The sequence below is a fragment of the Triticum aestivum genome, chromosome 2D (assembly GCF_018294505.1).
Source record: "Triticum aestivum cultivar Chinese Spring chromosome 2D, IWGSC CS RefSeq v2.1, whole genome shotgun sequence".
Lineage (NCBI taxonomy): Eukaryota > Viridiplantae > Streptophyta > Magnoliopsida > Poales > Poaceae > Triticum > Triticum aestivum.
In genome coordinates this window covers 119,971,015-119,991,759 of record NC_057799.1, presented here as the reverse complement: position 1 = coordinate 119,991,759, position 20,745 = coordinate 119,971,015, and the positions used below count along the sequence as shown (strand labels likewise).

At 44.4% G+C, this 20,745-nt stretch overlaps 1 pseudogene; it reads right to left on the bottom strand.

Annotated features, from left to right (window-relative positions):
• Positions 1–8,500: 8,500 nt before the first annotated feature.
• LOC123049004 (putative F-box/LRR-repeat protein At1g56400) lies at positions 8,501–9,608 on the bottom strand (annotated as a pseudogene).
• Between the last annotated feature and the right edge of the window lie 11,137 nt (positions 9,609–20,745).

Sequence of the window (20,745 nt, the reverse complement as noted above, 5' to 3'; positions counted from 1 at the left end):
AATTCCTATCCTAAGCATCAAATCGCATCACTTTCTCTATAGGAATTGAGATGCATGTCATCTCACTTCCTATGATTTTCATATTCCTATCCTATGAACGAAAGGAGGCCTCTGTTGGAGTAACTACTGTAGCTAGCAGTACTGCTGGTACAGTAGTTTTCTTCAAGAAGCGGAATTCAACGAAGTCATGATGGTTCCTTCGTCCGAGCAACTTCAAAGTGGGAAGTGGGCCTGTGATTTGACGGCTCATTAGTCATTGTTACTGCGGCGCGACAACCTGGGTGACTCTCCCTTGGAGTTCTGTGTGCATGGCAAGTGGACCAGGATGGTCAACGTCCCACATGTTGGCGAACGGAAGTATTCTTTCCGATATCGAGGAGCAAGGAAACCGCGTGGTATAGTATCATTGCTAATTGGTTCGCAAAAAAAAGTATCACTGCCGATTTATAATTATTTTTTATTTCTGATGAATGCTAGCGTTTCAACTCTTACGACGAAGGGTGCCAAACACGGCACGTGCTGGATGTCCCACACGTCAGTGAAAGGAGTGGGACGTGAACAGCGTGGTAGAGCCCAGCGTAAAAAAACAGCGTGGTAGAGCGTCTCCAGTTCTTCCACTTCTGGGTCGGAGACCACACGTAGTAGTACTTAGTGGTATGAACGATACAAAGTGCGACCTGGAGAGAAAGACACGTCTAGTTGGAAGGTCTCGGGGCATACACGTAAACAAATATAAAAGTTAATATGTGCCTCCAACTAATATAGTAGTAGTAGAGTACTTAGGCACGTACTCCATAACATCACCGTGCATTGCACGTACAACATTTAGTGGTAGTACGTAGTAAGAGACAAATGCCGCCCAAGAGTTCCCTTCTCGACCTACTTTTGGGTGTTTGGTAGAGTGTATGGAGGGTGCATGAGTCCACACTAGTTTAGCACAAATACACTAGAAGCATGCATGAAGAGAGCATGCATGAAGAGGGGTGTTGAGTTGAGCATGCATGAAGAGGGAATTTCCCCTATCTTAACTGAATTCGATTTATCAAAAATCGATCCAATTTGTTCTTGGGTTAAGCAGAAGAAATTAATTACCTAAGTTTCAAACCCTAATTTTTATCAATAATCAGTTTGATCTTTTTTCCCACCTTCAGAAGAATGAAGCATAGATAGATATAGAGCCTTCGTTCAAATTTTCGCTCTCTCCTCCGACTTCCCTAGAGCCTCCGGTATCACAGCCGAGACAGCGACGGGTTCTCCACCCATACGGGGATGGAGCGACAGAAGTATGGAAATAGGAACTATGCTGAGACGAGAACGCAACCAAACACCCTATATGTCACGCATGTTCATACCATTTGTGCCTTTCTATTTCACTTACTGCGCTACATTACTCAGGTTCGTACGTCCACTCCAGTCCCACGTGTTCTTCATATAGATGGAACGATCCTTGCATAACACGTGCACCTTGATGCTAGATGCCTCGCGTGTTGGCAAAAGGATGAACAAAGCTCACGTAAAAAAATAGAGTGGAAGAACATAGATTCCGGACGGCCGAGAAGGAGCAAGGAACCTCGTGGTGGAGCGTCTGCACTCATAATATTTAATATTATTCAACGATATAAAATTAACCAATCATCTCCACAGTGGACTGGAAGAGTACGAAACACGACAGCCCAGTGTAGTTACATCATACTAGTACATGGCTAACCCACGCTATCACCATATTTCTTGGCTTCCGTGTGACACCTATCTCTAGTAATCCAGCAGCCTGTATCGCTTCTCCCTCCTCGTCTCTATCAAAGTGCGGCGGGCTGGCGTTTCTGCCGTCTATTGAGGTCGGTTAACTATCACATGTTAGCGACATGCCAAGAGCATTCTAAAAAAAATTCCTTTCACGTTCCGTTTTGAAAAAGAAAAAAATCCTTTCACGTACGAATTTGCCTGTATGCTTTGAGCAACTTGCATGTCCTATACTGCTCCTGTTTGATACGCTAACTTAGCTAGAGGTTAGACTAACTCATGACTAACCCTGAACTAACTGTAGCCAAAGAGGTGTTTGGGTGACAGGGTTAGATTGACAATAAATGCACTTCATGGAGAGAGAAAAGTGATTTTTCAGTGGTCCCAATGAGAACTATCTCCAGTTAGCACCTCTTGGGTGGGATAGTTTATTTTGGTGGGTTCGGTGCAACTTGCTCCAATTTAAACCCTCATGCTTGGATACTTTAGGGCTAGTTGAGCCCCAACTAGCTCAAACTAACTCTAACCCATGGATCCAAACAGGGCCTATGGCCAGTCTCAACGCGGAGCAGTCGCGTGCACCGGGAAGCGGCGCTCTCTCGGCCGCCGCGCCACTTCAAAGCCGGCGCCAGTGAGAGATCGCCTCCGCTCTGGTCGGGCATTAATGCGGCACTGACGCTCCAGGGCGACCCTGACCGTTTCACGCGGGAAGCGCGCGCTGGCAAGGGAGTATAGGTTTTGAACCGTTTCAGGTGTAGTACTGGTAGTTTGCAAAACTACTCAATTATTGCACTCAGTTTCCTAAGAAATTGTGGTAAAAGCCGTTACTCCACAGCCCTCTTACATTCTCCTTCCTCTTCCACCGCCCGCGCACGTCCGCGGGAAGCGACCGGTCAACCCTTATATAGGAGTGCTAGCACAAAAAGATGCATGCATGACCACTAAAATTTCCATATTAAAGCGCCGCTCCGGCGGGAGTATGGCGTATGTTGTTACCTTCGGCCGTCCCATGGCTACTGGGCGACGGCGACCAGAGAAGAGGCGGCGGGAGGGGAATGAATGCAACTACTGTTTGGGTTCACCTTCCGGCTTAAATAAATGCGCAGCATCACGTGTACCCGCGGGTGCACAAATTGTAACATACGTGTCTGCTTAAGTGGTTGTCACGTAACTGGTGTGTGTGTGAGAGAGATTCTGAGAGATAGAGTGCGTGTGTGCGACTCTACTCTTCGGACATGTACTCAACCTTTTGCATCGGGATATAAGTATAATGGTATGTACTTTAGCTAGTGATTTACGTGGCCATGTTAACGTGGTTGTGTCAAAAAAATGTCACTTCCTGCTCGTGATTTGCGTTATGTAATTACAAGCAAGATTCTCGTGCATTGCACGGAACATCAATATGCATTTTTTTACAGAACACCTGTTGTGATTGACCCATGCAGGAGTAATCCCATGTGTAAAAACTAATGATATCTCGAGAATTTTATCGAAAAACTGGTATCTCAAGAATGTCATCGAAAAAATGAAAGATGAGAGATAAGGCGAGGAGGAGTGGAGCGTGGTGGTGACTGGTGGTCGGAATGGGCAGAGGCATGGGGATGGACGGCGCCGGCAGGCGGCAGCGGCCACCATGCATGCTAGATTGTTCCAGAGACTTATTCCTTTTTTAATTGCTGAGCAATGAGGTTGCGGGAGATAATGATGTGGAGAGAGGTGCGGGTATGTTTTGTAAAATTATCATAGTTTGCTTTCTATCCTCAGATATAGATCATACGCTCCGTATTACAAGATGGCAGGCACACCATCACCGCCAACTCATTTTTTTATATGGGTACAAATGATAAGTTTGCTGACTACTAAAGTAAAGTGGAATTTGTCCATGTTATGCAAGTAAATAAAGGTGATTGTTTGTCATACGGGTAAGGTTGGATGAAGGGTGGTAGGAACAAATGCTCCGCCTAGAGCATGTGTGTGTGAGATGGAGTCTTAGTGTGTGTGGGGTGTGTGTGTGTGTGAGAGAGAGAGAGAGGAGAGAGAGAGATGGAGTCTTAGTTTGTGTGTGTGTGAGAGAGAGAGAGAGATGGAGTCTTAGTGTGTGTGTGGGGGGGTGCGTGCGTGTGTGTGTGTGTGTGTGTGTGTGTGTGTTTGTGTGTGTGTGAGAGAGAGAGATGGAGCCTTAGTGTGTGTGGGGGGAGTGCGTGTGTGTGTGCGTGTGTGTGTGTGTGCGCGCGCGTGTGTGTGTCGCGGGGTCCTCTGTGGCGGATGTAATTTAAGTGTGCATGGCTTCATCATAGAGAGGTGATGTGTATGGCAGAGGCCACCAACGATTGGGTGCGAGAGAGAAAATGCCCGTAGAGAGGGAAGAGAAGGTGTGTGCGCGTGAGAGGAGTCGACATCGAGAGAACGTGTTTGTTCGAGAGACACTGAGGAAGACTACTATATATCGATGGTGCATGTAGGCGGAAATTAAACAAAGGGATGGTCTTATTGGTTTCGAGGATATAGGGGAAGAGTGAGAGGCGGGGGGGGTAGCTAGAAGGAGATTGTTAAGTGTGAGTGTGTGTTTTACCCATCCAGGCGGAAGTTATGTGCACAAAAGAGGAGAATGATTCGATGTGGTGTTAGGATTGAGGGTAATTAACTACGTATGGAGACATAGAGACCTTGAACGTGCATGTGTGAGAGGTATACATGTATACGTGGGATGTGTGTGTGTGCGCGCGCGCATGATCGAGATAAAAGAAAGAAGACATAAGTCATAAGATCAACGACATGGGAGAGACGGATCGGTATGACAATATGCATGCATGTGAGAATGCAGGGAAGAAGGCCTGACAATTGAGCATGTGTTTTTGTCTTTAAGAGATAGTGGCGTGGGCTGGAGCATGCATCTATGGCGAGCAGAGGGAGTGAGGCACAACGATTGTGCAAAAGAGACCAACCTATAAATGCATATGTATGGAGAGACATATATAGTGTGGGTGATAGGAAGCAAGACTCCGTGCGAGAAAGAAATGTTGACGGAGAAACTACAGATAGATACAGAGATGGAGATGCTAGCTAGAGGGACATCCGCTAGTTTGGGTGTTGGAGATGACCGTCGGGTGGTTCAAAGGGTGAAGTTATATATGTGTGTGAGAGGGCACTTGACTGCATGTAGAGAGAAACATATGTAGTCTGTGTGATAGGAATCAAGAGTGAGGGCGAGAAAGAAGGTTGATGGAGAAACAGATAAATAGAAAGATAAAGATGCTAGCTAGTGTGCGTTAGAGATAGGAGTCGAGTGGATCCGAAGGCTGGGTTATGTGTGTGGGTGTGAGAGAGATAGAGAGAGGGTGCATGTGAGTCACATACAAACCGATATCAGAGAGAAATGAGATCCAGAGTGACGGAGTTTTGTGTCTGCGAGAGAGAAAGATATTTCACAACGAGAGTGATAGCTAGAGAGACATACGAGGGAACGCAAGATATCTCTAGGGAGAGAGGGTGTGTGTGAGCGACATACAAGAGAACAATGGAGAAATATGAGACCCTGGGAGACAGAGTTTGTGTTTGTGTGTGAGAAAGAGACATTGAAGAGGAAGAGTCGTAGGTTCTCATATCTAAGGAGCGAAAGACATCTCTGTATGAGGGGTGTGCGAGTGGCACACATGGGAATAGTAGAGAGAAATGAGACCCCGGGAGACAAAGTTTTGTGTTTGTGTGAGAGAAAGAGATTCCACATGGAGAATCATAGTTAGAGACACATAGCAGGGAGCGAGATATACTTAGAGAGAGATAGAGTGATGAAGGTCGAGGGAGAGAGTACCGTTAGTGTGTTACGAAGATAAAAGATCATTGTCGACATACAGGTAGCACGAGAGATACCTGAGAGACGATGAACGCGTATAGGTCCAGAGAGATAGTCCTATATAAGCATGAGTGATAGCTATATGAGACGTATCTGGATTAAAGGGGATTCAAATATTTAAACTGGAGATCACGACATCGATAATATCATAACGCAAATTGGTGTATCAAACATGCATATTCATTTCAATTTGGGCACACGTGTAATGTTATATTGTTTATCAATATTGGTGATCCATAGATTCTTCAATTACAAACAATGCATGGTTTATATGCAATTAATGTCTAAACGGGATTACACTATATGTTGCGTGTGTGAAACACATTATACATGTTTGAGAAGTAAAAAAAACCCGCATGAAACACACATTAATTGGAGACAGTTAGCGAGGAATGCATACATTGGATTCCAACATAAAGTGGTTTCAAATATTTGAAAATCCAAATTGATGGATACAACCTTATGAATCTGAGATCATGCATTTGTAAACCATATTTATGTATAAATAGTGTTGTGCTTTTGAAAGTATATATAAAAAAATGATGTATATAGAATGTAATTCCAATTGAAAATGGATCCCGCCCAAAAAAATAGAATACAAACGGGATTCGAATTGAGTTGGCACGGTAAACGTGCACTCTGCAAAATTTGAACGAAGTGGGGAAAGTCGCAGTAACCGCACGAAACCAAAATCTGCGAGATGGAAATCACTACTGCCTATCCCTGCCACGCAAAGCCTATCTGCTGGATTTCTATAGGTTTCGATAGGGGTAGGTTTGTAATTTCACCCAAACGTGACGTAACCGCCTCTCACCCGGATTCATACACGGTGGGCGCCAAAACACAGTGTGTCCTCGGCCGAAATCGACTCCCTCCCTGATTCATATTCATACACGGTGGGCACCAAAAACAAACTTTCGTCGGCAAATATTCGGTGTATGCGAGATTACCGTCCTATCCCCAACTGACTAATGTTGTTGTGATGTAGTAGAAATTTGAAACGGGGGCTAAGTTTGTAAATTTCCTCGCATTTGAGACAAGCGCGCCCTGAATACATGGTTCCCCCCTTCCTCTCTACCTCCCTTTTCCCCATTCGTACTCCGTGGGCGCAAAAACACCCTCTCCACCCCACCCTCCTCCGTCCGCCGCCGTCCGCCACCCCATCCACCGCCGTCCTCCTCCACCATGCCGGAGCTGATACCCCGACGCCGCCGTCCATTACAAGAGATCAACCTCTCTCATCCACAGCTTCGGACCGGGAACCACTACAGGAATCAGCTACTTTGCCGTCTGCCACGGCGGACGTCAAAGGCATGAACGGCGGACGGCAAAGGCCTTTGCCGTCAGCCGCGGACGGCAAAAGGCTCCGGCAAAGTAGGCTACGGCAAAGACCTACTTTGCCGTCTGCTTTCGGCGGCTGACGGCAAAGGCGCCTTTGCCGTCTGCCGCGGACGGCAAAGAAGCGGATGGCAAAATGAGTAGTGTTAGTGTCCGTTAGGTGGCTAACGGCAGCCTTTGCCGTCCGCCAGCTGACGGTAAAGGCTGCAGGCTCTTTGCCATCTGTTGGCAGATGGCAAAGAGACCAAATAGGCATTAATTCTGTTTCTTCTTATATCAATTCGTTTTCACAGAAAATCAAACACAGATATATATATGACCAATATAGCATATCCAACACATATTACCAATACTCATGAACACATATATATCCAACACATGTTACCAATATATAGTCACAGTGGAATCAAGTATTCCCAGGCTACTAATTACCAGAAATTAGAATTGCGAGGTCCACACGGAGCAAGTATTCTCAGGTTACCAATAACTAGAAACTAGAATTACAACTGGCTGCGCCTCTTACAGTCATTGCTCAAGCTGCGGCAAGCCTGCGAGCATTACGAGACCACTAGCATTCCCTGACCATATCCGTCAACAGATAATTATCTCCACAGATGAGGATGATCCATGTGTGAGTTGCTCCTTAATCCGATGCCTGCTAGCTTTTTCCGCCTGGGATCTTTCAAGGCTGGTGGCATCACAGTATGTGCATGGGCTTTCACCATACAACTGGATTTTCAACAACCCCACAGCTCTTTCCATGACGAGCCTCATATAGTTTGTCACCTTGTCTTCATCCTCACACCCGAAGATCTGCAGCACCTCCAAGTTCAGGTGCTTCAAATCCTTGGATGGCTCCCACACCACGTTGGTCTTCTCGGCACTGTTCTTGTGCGGCTTGGCACATGAAGGTCGAGATAACTTCAAGCAATGATATAGAAAGTAAACAACAAGTGTTAATTAAATTTGCCCACCAACCCATGAAGGACAAGGTGACAACAATTGTAATTAAATGTAAGTTTGGCCTCGATAGAGATTTTCGAGGAAGTTGCATGAATTAAATCCTAGGTTCATAAATATGTTTCCAGGGTTCCATTGTAAGTACAACTGTATTCCTCATACTATTTCTTTTAACAAAGATACTTTGTAGTAAAGAATTTTCATCAAGAGGGCAATGCGCATCACTCGATCTAGAGGCCAGGGATTTCCTCCTTTCCGAAAAAACATAGGACGGATTTTTGGAGAACTCTAGCATCAAATACGATCGTACATTATAGTAGGATTTTTTTGCCTTGCATGGACATTGTCTCGCTGCAAAATTACAATGCGGCTTGTATGCACTACTTATAGTATTTGTGATAAGTTGGTGAGTGGTTGGAAATTAGATTAACTTGTTGGTACATTTTAAATGCTGAATATCCGAAAAAATATCATCATAAAAATGTAGAATGAGTCATGTACATGCTAAGATGTGGACTAAATTAGAAAGAAGGTTAAGTAACACTTACTGCTAAATCATGTAGGGCAGGTGCAGCTTCAAGGATAAACAGTGTCCAGGTCAGATCACACTCACTGAAGATACCAAAAAGACGCACAGAGGTCAGGTTTCTGAATATAGCAATGAGCTGCTTCGGAGGTTCTAGCTGAATCCAATTCTGCAGCAAGAACATACATGCACAACTGAAACTGGTAGAGAAGAACACATGGTATGACGATGCAGAAGATTTATATTTAAGTGGTGCGCAGAAATTAAGTATACCATTTGGTACCCAAAACACAGAGTCAGTGTTGACAGGTTCCTGGCACCAACACTCGTTGACAGGCATTCGCTGAGCGCGAATGGCTCTTGCCATGCCTTGGCTTTAGAAGCGAGTACTAAACCGCGAAGCTCAGGAACGTAGCCAAAGCGCACTGGAGGGTTATTGAAGAGCCAACATTTGCACTCCACTTGTCTAAGCTTGGGGACAGAGACGAGCTCGATCCATGTGCACAAAAGGTCGATGAACTCAAGCTCCTGGAGCTCAGAGCACGGCACATCGATCTTGAGCGTGGAGTGCAGATCAAGCAGTCTGCAGAATCTCAAGCTGAGGTGCCTGAGCCTACTGCAAGTGCTAATGAGGTCAGTGATGTCTGAATGTCCAAAGGCATGATATTCGAGCGTAAGCGTCGTGAGCCACGAGAAGGCAACTGGGTAGGCACGGGAGAACGCCATGAACTCCTGCCCAATCTCAATGCTGATGCCCAGCGGGTCAGTGCCCGGCGGGGATATACAAAACTCAAGGCATTGGGTCTGGCCCAAGCTCACAATGTCCTCGATGAGGCAGCCTATGGAGCTCAGGTGAGGGGAAGACGTGTAGAAGCTCAGGACGAGCACCTTGAGGGCACCACTCTCGCACACTCCCTCGGCGGGAGGCACCCGAGTGAGCAAGGCCCGCGCCGCGCCCATGAACGTGTCCATGACCTGGAGCGATGTGGCGCCGCGGAAGTGACCGGCGTCGAGGTGCACGAGCGAGAGGTGGCTGGGGAGGTGCCGCCACCGCGTGGAGAGCGCGCCGGCGCGGACCGCCTCGCGCAGGTGGAGGCGCTCGAGGATGTCGAGGAGGAGGTGGTCGGGGAGGGCGCTGATTCTGTCCTCGCCGACGTGGCCGGCGTTGCGCTTGGGCGGCGGCGACTCCATGATCCCGACCGATTGACTGAAACCCTAGCTCGAATCAATGCGCCCCAGGCGGCGGCCTCCTGTTCGAGGTCGCGGCTCCCCCACCTTGTGCCTGCCGCGCGATCCGGTAGCGAGGCCCGCCGGGAGGTCGGTGGCGCCGCCCGCGGCATCCCCGGGGCGCCGGTCCCAGGCGACGGAGACGGAGAGCGGGTGCGAGGAGTCCGGGCAGCGGCCCCGCGGGGCCTCGGCGGGCGCCCGGGAGAGGGAGACCGCGGCGGCGAGGAACCCGGCGAGGCCGAAGAGGAGGCAGGCCGCGAAGACGGCCGGCGAGGAGAGGAGGCGGCGGAGCAAGGAGCGGCGGGGGCGGCGGTGGGTGTGGATCTGGTGGGCGTCGGGGAGGGGAGAGAGGGAGAGAAGAGATAACGGGCGGGGGGAGAGAGAGGGAGAGAAGAGATAACGCGCGGTGGGTGTGGATCTGGTTTGCCGTCCGCTATTTTGTCTCTTTGCCGTCTGCTAGCAGACGGCAAAGAGGGGGCGTTTTTTTTTCGTAAACGGCTCGTTAGTGGGGGGCCACCTCTCTCTTTGCCGTCCGCCAGCTGACGGCAAAGATTCTTTGCCGTCCGCCAGCTGATGGCAAAGATTCTTTGCCGTCCGCCAGCTGACGGCAAAGAAGTGACTGATGGCAAAGGCCTGTTTTGCCGTCTGCCATTTCTTTGCCGTCTGCTTTTGGGTAGCTGATGGCAAAGACCTTCTTTGCCATCCGCTAGCAGACAGCAAAGAGCTGGCAGATGGCAAATTAGCTGATTCCAGTAGTGAACCTTGCATCCCGTCCACTCGCTTCATCCCCGCCATTGTCCACCTTGCCGGCGCCGCTCCTACGACCGTCTCGTCCACCGCGCCCCGCCGCCACCGTCTACCCTCCTAGATCTGCTTCCACGCCACCGACAGCCATCGCTACCGCAACACCGTCAAATTCTCAGCAGATGCGTACATGGCGCCGCACCAGAGGCGGTACTCTTTCGTATCTGCTCAACTTATTTATCGCAGCAAGAAAATAGATCGCCACTGCTTTACTCTGATTTCTTGTCTTGGTTGCGAAGTTGCCTTTGTCCGGTTTGCACCTTCAGATCCGCCATGGCACGCTCAACACTATACTCCCAATGCTTATGGTTTTCCCCTTTTATATTCCACACTAGTTAAATCACAGTAGACTAAATTTCAAAATTGGGTCAGTCAATTTTTCAGAGCTCGCCGGAGTTCGCCGGTGCGAACGAAGGGGCTCGGGTGGTTGTGGGGCCTCGCCGAACAAAGAAAACTCGACGCGGGTGGGGGTTGGGGCGGGGGTGGGGGGTGGGGGTGGCGGAGGAACACAGGCGGCCGGGGCCGGTGGTCCGGCCGGCATCCCGTGTGGTGTTCTATATGGGAAGAATCAGAGACGAGGAAGAAGATGGGTTAGGAGACGTAGGATCTTCATCCAACCGCCTGAAATGGTCGAGAGACAGCTGGGAGTTGCATTCTTAATGCGCTCTGGTTCATCATGTGTGGGCACTGCGCAACCAACATTTTATTATCCAAAATCTGCTTGCTCTTCTTTACCATGTTCCTCTTCCGTTCTTCTTCAATATGTACTCTCTCCGTTCCTAAATACAAGTCTTTGTATAGATTCCACCATGGACTACATATGGAGCAAAATGAGTGAATCTACACTCTAAAATGTATCTGGATACATCTGTATGTGATCCATAGTGGAAATCTCTACCAAGACTTATATTTTGGAATGGAGGGAGTATGATAGTGGTACCGTATGTGAAGATGAGCAGGGACTTTTGCAGTGTAGAGGTCTATACGGTCGGTTGTGATGGACACTTTGAGCCTCTTTGATTCGTAGGATCTTGTAAACATAGGAATAGGATTTGTAGTCACCTGCCCACTTGAATCCTATAAGAATAGCAAGGAAATGCGGGGAGCTGTGTTGCCTTTGAGAGTAACACTGATATTAACAGTACGGCACCTTCACTTGAAGAGAGCTGGTAACCGAAGCCTTTCTAGCCGTACCGGCAATACTAGCACATATATTCCAGCAAGTTCCACTTTGCTGATTTTACTCTGATGCTTACGGTTTTCCCCGTTAGATCTACACTATGATCTGTGTAGTTGCTTTGTGTCGCACTAGCAGCAGTCCACTCTTGAAGCTAAACACTGCAATGACTTACAAAATTGGCACCAAGGCATTGAGTGCCATGCTGGATGCAATGAAACTCATACGCTCCCCACCTGTTGATTCTTGTTCAGAATATGATCCTAATGACTCTTGTTCAAAATTGCCACATATAGAGAGACAGCATGGAATTGCATTTGTTTGGGCGCTCTGATTCATCATGAGTGGGCAACCAACATTGTATGCAAAGAATATGCTTCCTCTTCTGTTCTTTAACATGTTCCTCTTTGTTTATTCTGTATTTAGTACCTACAGTATGTTCCTTGTAAGGAAGGGGCGCAGGGACATCTGCAGTCAACAGCTGATAGAGCTGGCCTGTACGTGATCGACAGGCTTTCAATTACTAGCGACAATACAACACCGTATTTTCAAGCCAGTTCCACTTTCCCGATTTATATATCGTGGTTATGGTGTACCCCTGTTATGTACACTATGATCTGCCTAGTTGTTGTGTGCTCTTGTTATCATGGTTTGGCAATAAACTCTCTATATAGTATATTATGAACCTATCATCTGCCACCTATCCTTACTTCTGGAGCCTATTTTTTTGTGTACTTGTGCCAGATTATACAAATGCACGCACCATATTACAGCACACATGAGCTCTCTCATCAGAATCTAGTGATAGCACACAAGTGTTTACAGGGGCGCCCCTATATTAGAATATCATCTGCATTACAAAGATAATCTCACAACTATTTATGTTTTCATGGTTCTCAGATATTATACGCAATTACAGTGAATATCAGAATCCGCGCATCAGAAGAATATTGTGGAACACTGCAATGACTTACAAAATTAGCACCAAGGCATTGAGTGCCATTCTGGAAGCAATGAAACTCATACGCTCCCCACCTGTTGATTCTTGTTCAGAATGTCATCTTAATGACTATTCTAACCTCGAGGAGTCAAAGGCAGATGGCCTGTCCTGTTCACCCATCAAGGTGCCTGTTCTAATTTGGCAAGGTTTTATTGATTGCGCGTATCTTGCATATGTTGTCTTGCATTTCTTCTGCTTTGTTGCACCGCCATCTGCTTAGTTTACTCATCATATAACTCGAGATGCCATGCCCATCCATTATCAATACATATTCCATCTATCATCATACCATGTTTTTCCACTCAAATGCTGTTCTTGTGCATCAGACATCAAAAAGGAAGAGGGTGATTGCCGAACCTGAAGGAGCACCAGCAAAGTCCTTGAAAAACGTGGTGGTGCCGGAGAAATCAGACAGCGCCCCACTTATATTGGCTGTACAACCAGTGACACTAAACGTAGGACCGACTCCAGCATACTGCACCCATACTTCACTGGCCACACCACTAGCCCCACCACACAGGACCTGCACTCCAGCAAAAGGTATACCGATTTCATTTGCCAGAGCACCAGCTGTACCACAGAAAAATCCCACTCCAGCAAAAAGTACAGCAAGTCCACCGGCCAAAGACCTATCCCAACTGCAGAGACGGCCAATTCCTGCAGATTGGAACCCCATTCCATTTATTCCCAGTTTAAAAGACAATGTTTTCAATGTTGTTAGGGACTACGTGCATATATTCCCATCATGGGAAGATTATAGTGAAGAGAAACACCATTTTCACATCTTCCTGTCCAACTTACGTGTAAGTGCTATTATTCATGGTTATTATTTTCCTGTTTTCTGCTGATCGAACACATCAATGATTTACAAGGAAGCATTGCAGCAGTATCGGTGTTACCTGAGGAAATCACACTTTGATGGCAAGTCTATAAATGAATTTCCGGTGAAGTCTCCTGTGCTAAATTTAGAAGACATTGAATGGAAAAAACCTTGTTATGCACTGGTCTCGTTCCCAGGATGAGGTACTGTCTATGAAATCAAATGACAATTTGAACTTCTACTTTTCCGCATGTGCCTTACGGATCTTTTTTGCAGGAAATCTGCTCGAAGAAGAATTCCGGTTTGAAAAGAACGACAGGATATCGCAAATATGCCGCACGCTGCTTTGCTCTTGTTAGTACATGTTGTCCTGTATCACTGTACTTGCATACATACCTTGTTCATTATGTGACAGCAGTATGCATGATAGCTTGCTTATCAATTGTTCGCTCCAAATTATCTGATCTGTATGAATGGTTACATTAGTGTAGAATATATCCAATGCCAATGATTTTTTAGCTCTGCATTGTTCTTGTAAGTACGTGCTGTCCTTTATCAGTGTACTTATATTGACACGTAGTTGTTCATGTACCATCACTCTGCAGCTTATTTTCCTTTGCCCTCCATTTTCTACACATCAGATCTATATTTACTCTTACCATAAGGTTGGTACTGAAGAAGTTTAGCTGTGCATTGCTCTTGGCTGTGCCTTTTGCCTGTATCACTGCACATACATTTATAGCTACTTGGTTATGTGGCATCACTCTTCATCTTATCTTAAATATTCTCCATTTTTTCGTATATTATCACATCTATATTTACTCTTAACAAAATGTAGAATAAAGGCAATGCTTATGAAGAAGATTCTGTGGTAAACTTCTTGAATTGCCCCCCCATCAGCATGGAAAAGGGCTTTATAGAGCCTGTCTTCACCAGTAATGTAAGTTTCTCTTTCTCAAGCCTTCAAACTTTGTTGTGTATATTTGGTTAGGCATGACTGCAACAACTGTTTATTTTTGGTGTTTGCATCAAATTGCATGTTTAAAGTTTATTATGTAGTTCATAAACAAAAGTTTGTCCTTCTCAATTTAAGTTTTCAGTTGTACAACCAAGTTCCTTCTTCATACCATGTAAATTAAACTATACAGAGCAAGTGATCTTCTTTTGCACTGCATGTATGCTTCTGTTCTTCATCCGTAATCCAGTGGTGTGGTGAACCTACCCACTACAACACAATGTCATATTCTGCAATGTCTTAACTATGAACAATGTCATATCATTCTACTATTATTTAAACCATCTCTTTATTTGCCAATCTGAAATGGGATAAATTGACAGCACACTAACCATTGATACTTATGAGTTCTTGATCTGTAATCCAGTGGTGTCGTGAAGCTGCCAACTCCTTCACAATGTCATTTCCTGCCATGTCTTGACCTGAACAATACCATATTGTGTTAATGCAATTTTAAACTGTGTCACTTTATTCGTCAGTAAGAAATGTGATGAATTGTCAGCACTGATACTTTTATGTGCAAAACCTGTCATCTGTCTGCTTGTTTATCTTTCAGAGTGAGGAAGATATAAGTGTTGAACAAGCGCAGTCTCATCATCTTGCTCAGGTGGTTGCGCTGCAGCTCGCCAGCAGGGCTAACCTTTCTTGAACTCTATTGAAGTGCTGTCGGTTTTGTATATTATTTTGTCGGCGTGTTTATTTGCACTGGTGACGATCTTTGATGCCCAGTGTATGTAATCTGCTGTCTGCTTGTGCTTTATTATCATAGTGGCGAACTTTGATGCCCAGTGGATGTAATATGCCGTAATTTCTTTATTGTATAGTCTAGGTTTTTTCTTATTCACGATGCTGCAGTTATTTTACTGTATATATATCCTGTCTTCGCAGTAAACCGGCCAAACCGTAAAATTACGGTACATAATCGGGCCGTCATGCAATCACGATGTATGATCCACATCATGGGCCTCGTCAAACTGGCCCACTAGTAGATTCGGGCCTTTAATAGGCCGAGTAACCCCCGACCCTCTTTTCGCAAGAAAACTCAATGGGCTTTTAGGAGGCTGAGAACTAGGTTGGGCCTGAAACGTGCCGAACAGCTCACGGGCCGGCCGCAGCCCGAAATGGACCTCGGCCCATGATTGTGCGAATCAAATCACGGGCTTTTAACAGGCCAAAATTGTCTCGGTCCTTGTTTGGCCCAATCAGATATCGGCTACGAGCAGGCCGGATGCAAACCCGGCCGTAGTTAGGCCCAACTATATGACAGGCTTTTAACAAGCCGAAATTAATATAGGGCCAAAATGTTAAACGGGCACTTAACAGGACGAAACTAATATCAGGCCGAATTATTAAATGGGCCTTTAGCAAGTGGGCCCAAAAGCATAGCGTCCAGTTAACGGGCCCAATCTGATATGGGTCATAATTGAGGCCAAAGCCTCTTAAAGGGCCGGACTTGATCTGGGCCGTGATTTGGCCCAGAACGTGGGAGGCTTTTAACGGGCCGGATCTCATATGGGCCATTATTAGGCCCAGAACGTGGTAGGCCATTAATGGACCGGATCAAATATGGGCCGGCATTTGGCCCAAAACATGGCAGCCAGTTATTGGGCCGACCTACTAGGGTCGTCAAAATCTTGTGGGCCTACAGCTAGGCCGACCCATTAGTGTCGGCGAAATCTCGTGGGCCTTTAGCTGGGCCGACACATTATGATCCGCAAGAATTTTGTGGGCCTTTACCTGGGCCAGCCCATTATGGCACACAAAAATCTTGTGGGCCTTTACCTGGGCCGGCCCATTATGGCCCGCGAAATCTTGTGGGCCTTTAGCTGGGCCAGCCCATAATGGTCCGCAAAATCTCGTGGGCCTTTAGCTGGGCCGGCCCATTATGGTCCACAAAATCTTGTGGGCCTTTAGTTGGGCCGGCCCATTTAAACTTGATGGGCCGTGCCACGTGTCGACGTATCATAGGCGCCTTCTGTCCAGTGAGTGGATGACATCTGTCCCAATGATGAGCCGACACGTGTTTCCTCCAGCCAATAATGATTTTACACGTGGAAAATCCCCATTGGTCGCGGCTGTTAACGGGTTATTGGATCCAAAACCCGACCCGATAGCTTAACGGCGTTCCGTTACGGTGGATGCCACGTGTCGGTCACCCTTGACGAAAGCACTTCTGTGACGCGTGATTTATCGTCATGGAAGTGGACACTTCCGTGATGATAATTTTGGTAATGTCATGAAACACTTCTACGAGAGCACAGGTATGACTATCTTGATTCTGTCATAAATTTGTCATGGATGTACATGCATGACAAAAAACGCGACCTACTGTGACAAACACGTATCATCATGGAAGTGTATTTTTTTGTAGTGTTATCTTCCAGTATTTGCCCGTGACAAACTTCTTGGTTTTGATCTACAGGAAATTTATATGTATCGTGCGGTGAATTGCATTGAAAATCCTTATATTGCCAATTACATAAAGAAAAGAAAACAAATAGAAGATTAAGAGAATACTAATGAAAGGGAAGAGACTTCCCAATATTCTCCTATTATTTCTTATGATGAATCAGGTAACGAGGAGGAGCCTTCGATTCAACCAATCTCATTAATAAGGAGCTCCAAAAAGAGGATTGAAATCACACATGATGTGGTGAAGAGGAAGAAAAGAAAAAGGAAGAGAGGTAAAAAGATATCTCCCCCAAATAATGTTGCTCCTATTATTGGTGTGCCTAATGAAAATGAATCAAAAATAATTGTGGAAGATGATGCACATGATGATGATCTCGTTATGCCTATTGCTTGTTGTGATGATTATGATTGGGAATATAATGATATTCTTATGATCTTGAAAATCTTTTTGGCACTTGCTTGGAAGAATATGATAATACTGTTTGCTATATTATTGGTGCTAACCATACTATTAATGATGAGAGTGATTATGCTTATGATATGAAAAGTCCCAAGCTTGGGGATGCTATGTTTGAAGAAGATGATGTTTTTGAGAATATATTTGCTGCAATTAATGTTCGTCCCAAGCTTGGGGATGCTACGTTTAATGAAGATGATATTTTTAGCCTCCCATGTTTTGATATGCAAAGTTGTTATGATGATAGCATGCCTTCTACCTATGATGATTATATTGATGAAAGTGGATTTGGAGAGGTCATGACTTTATTTACTGATGATTCCACTATCTTGGAAGAGGTTTCAATCGATTATGATGAGAACAAAGTTGCTACTTATGATGATTATTGTGATGAAACTTATGCTATAAAAAGTAGTGATGATTATATTTATAAAACTTGTCATGATTATGATTCCCCTTTTTCTGAACATTACTCTTTTAATGTGGAAACAATTTATAGTATTCAAGTCTCTTATGATACTCCTACTATCCCGAATGAGAAGAATTTTGCTTATATGGAGAACAGTAAATTTTCTATGCTTGTAGGTCATGAAAAGAATGCTGTATGTGATGGTTATATTGTTGAATTCATTCATGATGCTACTGAAAATTATTATGAGGGAGGAATATATGCTTGTAGGAATTGCAATAATATCAAGTTTCCTCTCTATGTGCTTAAGGTTTTGAAGTTACGCTTGTTTTGCCTTCCTATGCTAGTTGATTATTGTTCCCATAAATTTTTTGCTCACAAAATCCCTATGCATAGTAAGTGGCATAGACTTAAATGTGCTAGTCATATTCTTCATGATGCTCTCTTTATGTTTCAATTCCTATCTTTTATGTGAGCATCATTGAAATCATCATGCCTAGCTAGGGGCGTTAAACGATAGCGCTTGTTGGGAGGCAACCCAATTTTATTTTAGTTTATTCCTTTTTGGTTATGTTTAGTAATAAATAATACATCTAGCCTCTATTTAGATGTGGTTTTATGTTTTAATTTGTGTTTGTGCCAAGTAGAACCTTTGGGAAGACTTGGGTGAAGTCTTTATGATCATGCTGTAAAAAAAACAGAAACTTTAGCGCTCACGAGATTAGATGCCATTTTTTACTGGAGAGTGATATTTAGTTTATTGTTTTTGCATATGATTACTAGAAAAATTACTCAGGTCCATCAATTTATTTTAGAATTTTTGGAGTTCAGAAGTTTGTGTTAGTTACAGATTACTACAGACTGTTCTGTTTTTGACAGATTCTGTTTTTCGTGTGTTGTTTGCTTATTTTGATGAATCTATGGCTAGTAAAATAGTTTATAAACCATAGAGAAGTTGGAATATGGTAGATTTAACACCAATACAAACAAAGAATGAGTTCATTACAGTACCCTGAAGTGATGTTTTCTTTTCTTTCGCTAACGGAGCTCACGAGTTTTCTGTTGAGTTTTGTGTTGTGAAGTTTTCAAGTTTTGGGTAAAGATTCGATGGACTAGGGAATAAGGAGTGGTAAGAGCCTAAGCTTGGGAATGCCCAAGGCACCCCAAGATAATATTCAAGGACAACCAAAAGCCTAAGCTTGGGGATGCATCGGATGGCATCCCCTCTTTCGTCTTCGTTCATCGGTAACTTTACTTGGAGCTATATTTTTATTCACCACATGATATGTGTTTTGCTTGGAGCGTCATTTTATTTTCTTTAGCTTTGCTTGCTGTTTGAATAAAATACCAAGATCTGAAATTATTAAATGAGAGAGAGTCTTCACTTAGCTACATAATTATTTAACTACTCATTGATCTTCACTTATATCTTTTTGGAGTAGTTCGTCATTTACTCGTGTGCTTCACTTATATCCTATGAGCAAATGGTTGAATGACTTGAATGTATTAAATATGAAATTATGTATGTTTCATATGCTTATCCCATGGGGAGTAATGCCTTCACATATAAGAAGTAGAGGTGGTCAATTTTTTGAAGGTTAGCAAACATTCTATTGGTCACTTGTACAATTCATGAAACAATATTGAAGGAAGAGAGGTTTCACATATAAATATACTATCTTGGACCTCTTCTATGATTGTGAGCCCCATTAATTATTTTCAAACCTGAGCAAATTAATTGAAGTTGGACAAGGAAGACAACATAATGAGTTATGCTTGGGTATATTTGTATAGAAGTTATATTGTTATGGATCCTCTAACATGTGGTGTTTGCTATTTGGAATCCTTTGCTAGCCAAAATATCTGTACTAAGCGGGAATACTGCTTGTGCATCCAAATTCCTTGAACCAAGTTTATTCCATGAGTGTCCACCATATCTACCTATATGCGGTATTTACCTGCCGTTCCAAGTAAATTTGCATGTGGCAAACTCTAAACCTTCAAATAATAATCTGTTTTGTATGCCCGAATCGCTCATGTAGCGACTAGGGGCTGTCAGTATCTTCCATGCTAGGTGGGTTATTCTCATGATGAGTGGACTCTGCTCATCATTCACGAGAAAATGGCTAGTAACTGGGATGCCCAGTCCTATGATCAAAAGATCAAAAAACAAATTCGCAAATAATTTAAACAAACTCCCCAGGATTGTTGATAGTTGGACGGCACCCGTTGTTTCGGACAAGCCGTGGAGTGTGATTGTTGGTGGAGGGGGAGTAAAATCTTTACCTTTCTATTTGGGAACCGCCTATATTGTATCTAGTATGGAAGATATTGGGAACTCTTGGTCGTTATGTTGACAATGAAAGCATACCTCTCAAAATTATTTTCATCTCTGTTTTTGCTTCAAGCTCTGGCACCTCTGCAAATTCCTGCTTCCCTCTGCGAAGGGCCTATCTTTTACTTTTATGCAAGAGTCAATAGTATTCCTTCTCATTCCAACCTACTCTTTAGTTGGCAAGCATCATGTGATGGAAAGATCTAAGCATATATGGGCATTCAAATATATTTGAGCATGAATTATTACTGTTGACATTACCCTTGAGGTAAAAGGTTGGGTGGCGAAACGTTAAGCCCCTATCTTCCTATGTGTTCTATGAATACTATTTGTTCTAAAAATATGCTTTGAGTGGTAGCAATCATGGAAGACTAAATGATAGTTGAGTATGTGAAGTTTGCGGAATCAAAGCTCTCACATAGACTCTTCCTGAAAATAAGATGAATTGTAATTGTTTGATGACTAATAACACGGTTTGTTAGTTTTCAAGAAAGTTTATGATCTATACTTTAACATGTGAATAGTTTGTTACTTGATCATGCAAAGTTTTATGATATGAGCTACTGTTATGACATATAATGATGCTAGAGAAGGTGATTGAAATTATCATTGATCAAACTTGTGCACCGACTAGCATTCACACTTCATAAATTCTTTCTTTTATCATTTACC